This window comes from Miscanthus floridulus, chromosome 17 (genome assembly GCF_019320115.1).
Source record: "Miscanthus floridulus cultivar M001 chromosome 17, ASM1932011v1, whole genome shotgun sequence".
Lineage (NCBI taxonomy): Eukaryota > Viridiplantae > Streptophyta > Magnoliopsida > Poales > Poaceae > Miscanthus > Miscanthus floridulus.
In genome coordinates this window covers 35299862-35306499 of record NC_089596.1, presented here as the reverse complement: position 1 = coordinate 35306499, position 6638 = coordinate 35299862, and the positions used below count along the sequence as shown (strand labels likewise).

General features: G+C 44.5%; 1 pseudogene; it reads left to right on the top strand.

Annotated features, from left to right (window-relative positions):
• Nucleotides 1–560: 560 nt before the first annotated feature.
• On the top strand, nucleotides 561–2218 carry LOC136515533 (1-aminocyclopropane-1-carboxylate synthase 3-like; annotated as a pseudogene).
• Nucleotides 2219–6638: the final 4420 nt, after the last annotated feature.

The window sequence follows — 6638 nt, the reverse complement described above, 5'->3', positions numbered from 1 at the left end:
AACAAGCTAATTAACTAATAAGTATAAGCATCTACTTCAAACATCGACAAGAGCCAATTGGACTAGACCTCAACACGCGGCCACGTTAACACCATCACACCCATTGCTCCACTCGCAACTCTCTAGTAACAAAATACCTCTTCTCCACAAATAAGTTGGTGAAACTTAGAAAAGTTTGACTTAAGACACTATATAAGTTGATTAATTTTGGTACCATGTGAGTACTTTTGAGGAGGGACTACGCATATGTAAGATCCCACTCCTCTCTATGACCCTGAACACAAAAGAATATTGGGAGATCGCCAATCATTGACACCCAAAAGTCTAGGTGGAACTGTGCCCTAATTTGACATTTTTCACACAGATATAGCATATATTATATACGCATATATATCTGTATATATACCAATCAACGCCAGCCTGTATTGCCTGCCGTGCGCTGTCCAATTGGCATTCCAAGCCTTCAACTTTCTTGGAGAGAGCGAGGCGCTCGCCCTTTCTAAACCTTTCTCTAGCCTATCTCTGCCCCTGCCTGATCACAGACTCAGCACTAGCCCGTGATGGGTGGCAGGGTTCTTGCTTCTTCTTTGCTCCAGCCCTCGCTGTCGTATATTGCAACCTCGACGGCGCATGGAGAGGATTCACCCGGCCTGATTTTCCGGGTGGACAGCCTACGATAAGAATCCCTACGACCCCGTCACCAACCCTTCCGGTGTCATCCAGATGGGCCTTACCGAGAACCTGGTAGGCTTACTAGCTAGCTGACAATGTTCAAACTATCAGAACGCTGCATGTTCATTCGATTCTATCATGAAGCTGATTGAATAGTCATGGTGGTGCTGGTGTCCCTTGATCTCCTGGAAGCGTACCTCAGGGAACACCCTGCGGCGTCGGTTCCGAGAGAACGCCCTGTTCCAGGACTACCATGGGCTCAAATCCTTCCGGATGGTAAAGATATGCAAGTCTTGAAACCAAACAAATCGTGTGCTTTCGTTCTTAAAGTTACAGACGGCTGAGCTGACCACCTTGTGATGTTTGCTATGACTCACGACCTGAAGGCAATGGCGAGGTTTGACCCGGACCGCATCGTGCTCACCGCCGTCGCCACGGCTGCCAACGAGCTGCTGACATTCATTCTTGCCAACCCTGGTGACAGTCTCCTCGTCCCCACTCCATACTACCCTGGGTAAACACGTACTGTTCCATTGCCCATAGCTAGCCCATGGCAGATTATCTCAAGTTTCTATCGTGGAGACATGCTACTTAATCAAGTGTCATGCATTTTCTTGCCAATTGCCATTTTTCTGTTGCATTGCATCACATGCAGGTTTGACAGGGACTTGCGGTGGAGAACCGGCGTGAACATCGTGCCCGTCCACTGCAGCAGCGTCACCGGGTTCCAGGTCACCGCCAGTGCGCTCCAGGCCGCGTATGACGAGGCCGTGGTGGCTGGGATCCGCGTCCGCGGCGTCATTCTGACAAACCCGTCCAACCCACTCGGCACGACGGTGGAGAGGGCCGTCCTGGAGGACATCGTCGACTTCGTGGCGCGCAACGACATCCACCTCGTCTCCTACGAGATCTACTCCGGCTCCGTCTTCGCCGCGCCGGACCTGGTCAGCGTCGCCAAGGATCGTGGAGGACCGCGCAGTGCCGCGGCGGCGACGACGTCGGCGGCCACCGCAGCGTCGCGGCACGCGTGCACGTCGTGTACAGCCTCTCCAAGGACCTCGGGCTCCCGGGGTTCCGCGTCGGCGTGGTGTACTCGTACAACGACGCCGTGGTGGCCACGGCCCGCCGCATGTCGAGCTTCACGCTGGTCTCGTCGCAGACGCAGCGCACGCTGTCGGCGATGCTGTCGGACGTGGGCTTCGCCGCGGCGTACGTCCACGCCAACCGCGCCCGCCTCCGGGAGCGGCACGACCACGTCGTAGCCGGGCTCGCGCGCGCCTGCGTTGCGTGCCTGCGTAGCAACGCCGGGTTGTTCGTGTGGGTGGACATGCGGCCGCTGCTCGATGAGTCTACGGTTGCCGGGGAGCTGAGGCTGTGGCGGCGGGTGATCGCCGAGGCCATGCTCAACATCTCGCCGGGATCTTCGTGCCATTGCTCGGAGCCAGGGTGGTTCAGGGTGTGCTTCGCCAACATGAGCTTGGAGACGCTCGATGTTGCACTACGACGACTCAGCTGATTCGTGGAGAAATGGAACAAGTGCATATAAGAAATTAAGGGTGGGATGTAATTTTTTACCCTTGCCCTCTTGGGTGGCAAGATTGAGAAATGTATTTGTTGATGATAGGTCAAACTATAGCTAGGGCTAGATTGTGCGGACCACGACGAGCCGAAAAACGCAGCGAGAATAACATACTTACGTGGTGAAACAAAATGTGTCAGATATTTATGTTGTGCTGTCCGTGTCGAGTTCCCATTCCCACTAGCTGTGGTCGATGGTTGTTTAATTGTACATTTGCTTCACTCCCTTGTTGTTTGACCCTTTAATTAGGATTGTTTTGTTGTGCTGCCTAATCAAGATTTCTTCTTTTTAATATAACTGACATAATATAACAAAGTTAATGAACTCACAACAAAATATAAAAAACCACAAAGTTAATATGTACAGATAACCTCTGGTTTATACTAATTCATCAACAACCCATGTTCTTGTCATGCTAGTAATTTTGAAACAAATAAGTGTCAGAAATTTTTGGATGGATTTAGGGGCTACAACAAAGATAATGTTTATCTTTGCTCTCTAATTTGTGCATATTGTAATACAATAATATCGCAACACCAATTACTTAGTATACTTTCCATTTCTATTACTTCCTCTGTACCAAAATATAAGACCCACTTAGACTTATGCAGTCTATCTGTCTATGAGACCATACTTTGAACTAGTGGTGATAACCATAGCCACCACCGCTGGTAATTCACCACCGAAGGCGAAAACCGGCAGTAATGGTGGGTTTCTACCAGAAGTGATGACCTTTCTATAGAAATTAATGACACAAACTTAGAGCACTATAATAATACCATAGGTGGTGGTTATACATAATGTTATTTTTAATAATGACTATGATAACTAATTTAGATATAGATTTAGGAGGTCATTTTACATTATTTTTTGTAATGACAGATGATTAATAAGGTGAAAATTATGGGGTTTCTTAATGTCTTTTCATAATTGCAGTTGTGTTGGAAGTTTATATATAGATTTAGAGGGTTACTTTAGAGTATTTTCATAATGTCATCCAACGATAATTTTTAAAAACAAAATAATTATAATGGCTATTATGGTGTTGACGGCATAATATATAGTACATTGAATCAGTTGTAGGTACTTATGTTGTACTTTCTAGGATTTGTTTTTCTAGTGATGCATCTCTGTGACAATTAACATGGAGAATTTAAGATCTTCCTTTTTTTTTTTGAGAATAAGATCTTCCAATTAGCAATACCAAGATTCCGTAGCTCAAACGCATGAAACCATTATGCGATTAGGATAACACAAAACATTGATATTCCTCCCTCATTCTCTCATACGTCAACTAGGCACGTGTAGTTAAGATTATTAGGTAGAAAAGGACTCATCTGTAAGATGTTTTGACAATGCAATAATGAAGCAGAATGGCTCCTGTAATACAAAAGACCAACATGGCTTGCTTTTTACATGGTTAAATTATATACAAATAGCTAGAATTATTATGATGTAGTCTCAATCGTCATCTCACACTAACTCAGATCTGGACATCACTGTCAGTTCAAAAACCCCCTTCACTGCCGGATTTTGAACCGACGGTGGCATACCGGCAGTGATGGGGGTTGACATCACTGTCGGTCCTTAAAAACCGACACTGATCTATAGGAAACAGTGTCGGTTACTGGCTCCACCCGGCAGTGCCCAGTTGAACAACACTGCCCGTTTGTATTGCCAACCGACAGTGACGGTTGCTTCAAGAGTGTCGGTTCTTGGCTCAAGCCAGCAGTGTTGGGAAGCCTACACTGTCAGTTCATGGATCAAACCGGTAGTGTTGTAGTAAATATCAGTGTCGGTTCATGGATCAAACCGGCAGTGTTCTCGTAACTATCAGTGTCGGTTCATGGTTTAAGCCAGCAGTGTTGAGCAAGCCAATACTATCAGTTCATGGATCAAACCGGCAGTATTGTAGTAAATATCAGTGTCGGTTCATGGATCAAGCCGGCAGTGTTGAGCAAGCCAACACTGTCGATTTCCTTCTAACCGACAGTGATGGTTACGACAACACTGCCGGTTTATTGCTAACCGGCGGATGATGGCCCGTTCGTATTTTATTGTTTTATAATTTATTTTAATTTATATTTTTTCATGGAATCGTGTTTCGCTTTATATACGCTATATAGACGACAGGTCCATCAATATTAAACATTACAAATGTTACGATTACAATTCAAATGTTCTTATCCACATCTCGATCCCTCAAAATAAAAAAGAAATGTTTTTGGACTTCACACATGCTTCTCAGACTTCCTACAATAATCTGACGAGCCGCTCTGGGCCATACTGGTCCTTTTACCTCACGGATTGTGCAATGGAAAATACTCCATCGTTTTCCAATACCTCGGCTAAAATGAATTTTGCCAGCTCCGATTGTAGTGCGACGATCTCCATATCTAGCAGCCTTTTGTGCTTAAATTTCTTACGCTGTTATTCAAAAAGATGATATCCAAAGAGGAACAGTAAATCATTTTGTTGAATTATTAACAGACATAAATGAAATGGAGATTATACACACCAGCTTATCGGTTTCTTCCGATTTCCCGTCGATGTAGCGAACCATTGCCCACATTACATAAAATCCGCATTTATTGTTTCCCGCCGGCTGTGACAGGTACTTCCCCTCCATTTTGACAACCTAGAATGGGACCGGTGTCCCACCGATATGTCTTCTTCGGATACTGAGCAACATTAAAAGGTGAAACATTAGAAAGCAGTATATGTGATTAGAAAATAATAGTTATTAGGATCGCTTACTAATTCAACACTGCCACCAGTGCATCCAGATGATGAAATGGTTTTTTCTTCGAGTCCCACACCTCGATCAGATTTTTTGGCAAGATTGACACAAATGAAGACGAAATGGTTGCTACAATCACAAAATCCTAATTATTGAATAATCTTAATGAAAAAAAGAAGTATAAATTAAAAGCTGAGAACACATACTCGCTAGTTGTAGGCTAGAAGTATGTGGGTTTTCTTCTTCATCGTGAATTCGTCGAAAATAGCAATCAATCTCTGTTTCAGGTCTTTCACATCACATCCATAGAGGCCTAGACATGTCCTCTCATTGACTCGCAAGGGGTCCAAGCAGCCTATGTAATCCTATTTGCTTTTTACAATGCAAAATTTTGATATACACCTACATAAAATCATGGGAAGTGCTCAAAAGTTAACAATTTGTCTTGAGAGAGTAGTTAATTGTAATATCGCACGTGTAGGGTACTTACATAGTCCACAACGTCAACATTTGAACATCGAGATCGCATTTCTGGTATAGCTGGAACAAGCACTCCCACTCGACATCGAACTTCTCTTCTTCGGGATAATGGAAAACATGTGGCGAATGGATAATAACCTCAAAACCAAAGTCAGTTCATCTCTGTTGCTTGAGTCATGTAATATTCATGCAACTGGCGCATATATGTTGTCAGATTTTTATACTCGTCATCGGGAACCAAAACATTGCCCCTTTCATACTTCATTGCCGGTGTTCCCGTCCCTTGTACATCATAATAGATGTTCGCGGCGTCTTCCATGATTAATCATGGGTTGTCTTCGACGTACTTCTTTATGTTCCTTAAATCTTTATTGTGTATTTCTTCATCTCTTGTTGTAGCGTATTTATTTTGTGTTTGCCTTTCGAATTCGGACTTCAACATATACGAAGGTAGTGAGGCATAGAGATTGAAGAAACTAACACAATCTTTCTTCGAGATGTGTGCTGTAAATTTTTCTTTCATCAAGGTGGTAACGTTGCCACTGAAAGGCCTTTTTCTTTTCTGTTGGTCCACTTTGGGAGCATTAGCGACCGAATCCAAGGACCTTTTTCTATGACTGCGAGGATGTCCTTGATCTTGTTTTGGGCTAAGGTGGAGGAGGAGGATGACGAGAATTCTATTTTCTCGGCGCTGATGAAGATGGAGGAGGAGGGGGAGGAGGAGGAGGAGTCTCTTTTCTCAGGGCTAATGAAGATGGAGTCGGACGAGGAGGAATAGAAGGAGACCTCTGTCTTCTGGGGGTGATGGCTCCAGATGAGGAGAGGAGTGATCTCTATTAGGAGATGGTGAGTGATCATCGAGGGTAGGCAAAGATTTGCAGTCGTCCTCATCATTAGAGGACAATTGATGGTCAAGCTTAATGAATCGCTTGCGCCAGGCCACTTGAGAGCCCTTGTTTTGACCAAGTTTTGGCCTGTCTTTCGCTATGGGGTACTCAATGGGTATCTTGTTAAACTTCTTATCAAGTATTCTGTCAATGGTGACGCGAGCGTACCCCATGTAACACCTCGAGTGTTAGCCTTGCATAACTTGACTTGCATAGCATGAGCATCAAGCATTCATAAACAAGCATTTACAATTGAAACATTGGATTGAAACATCTGCAA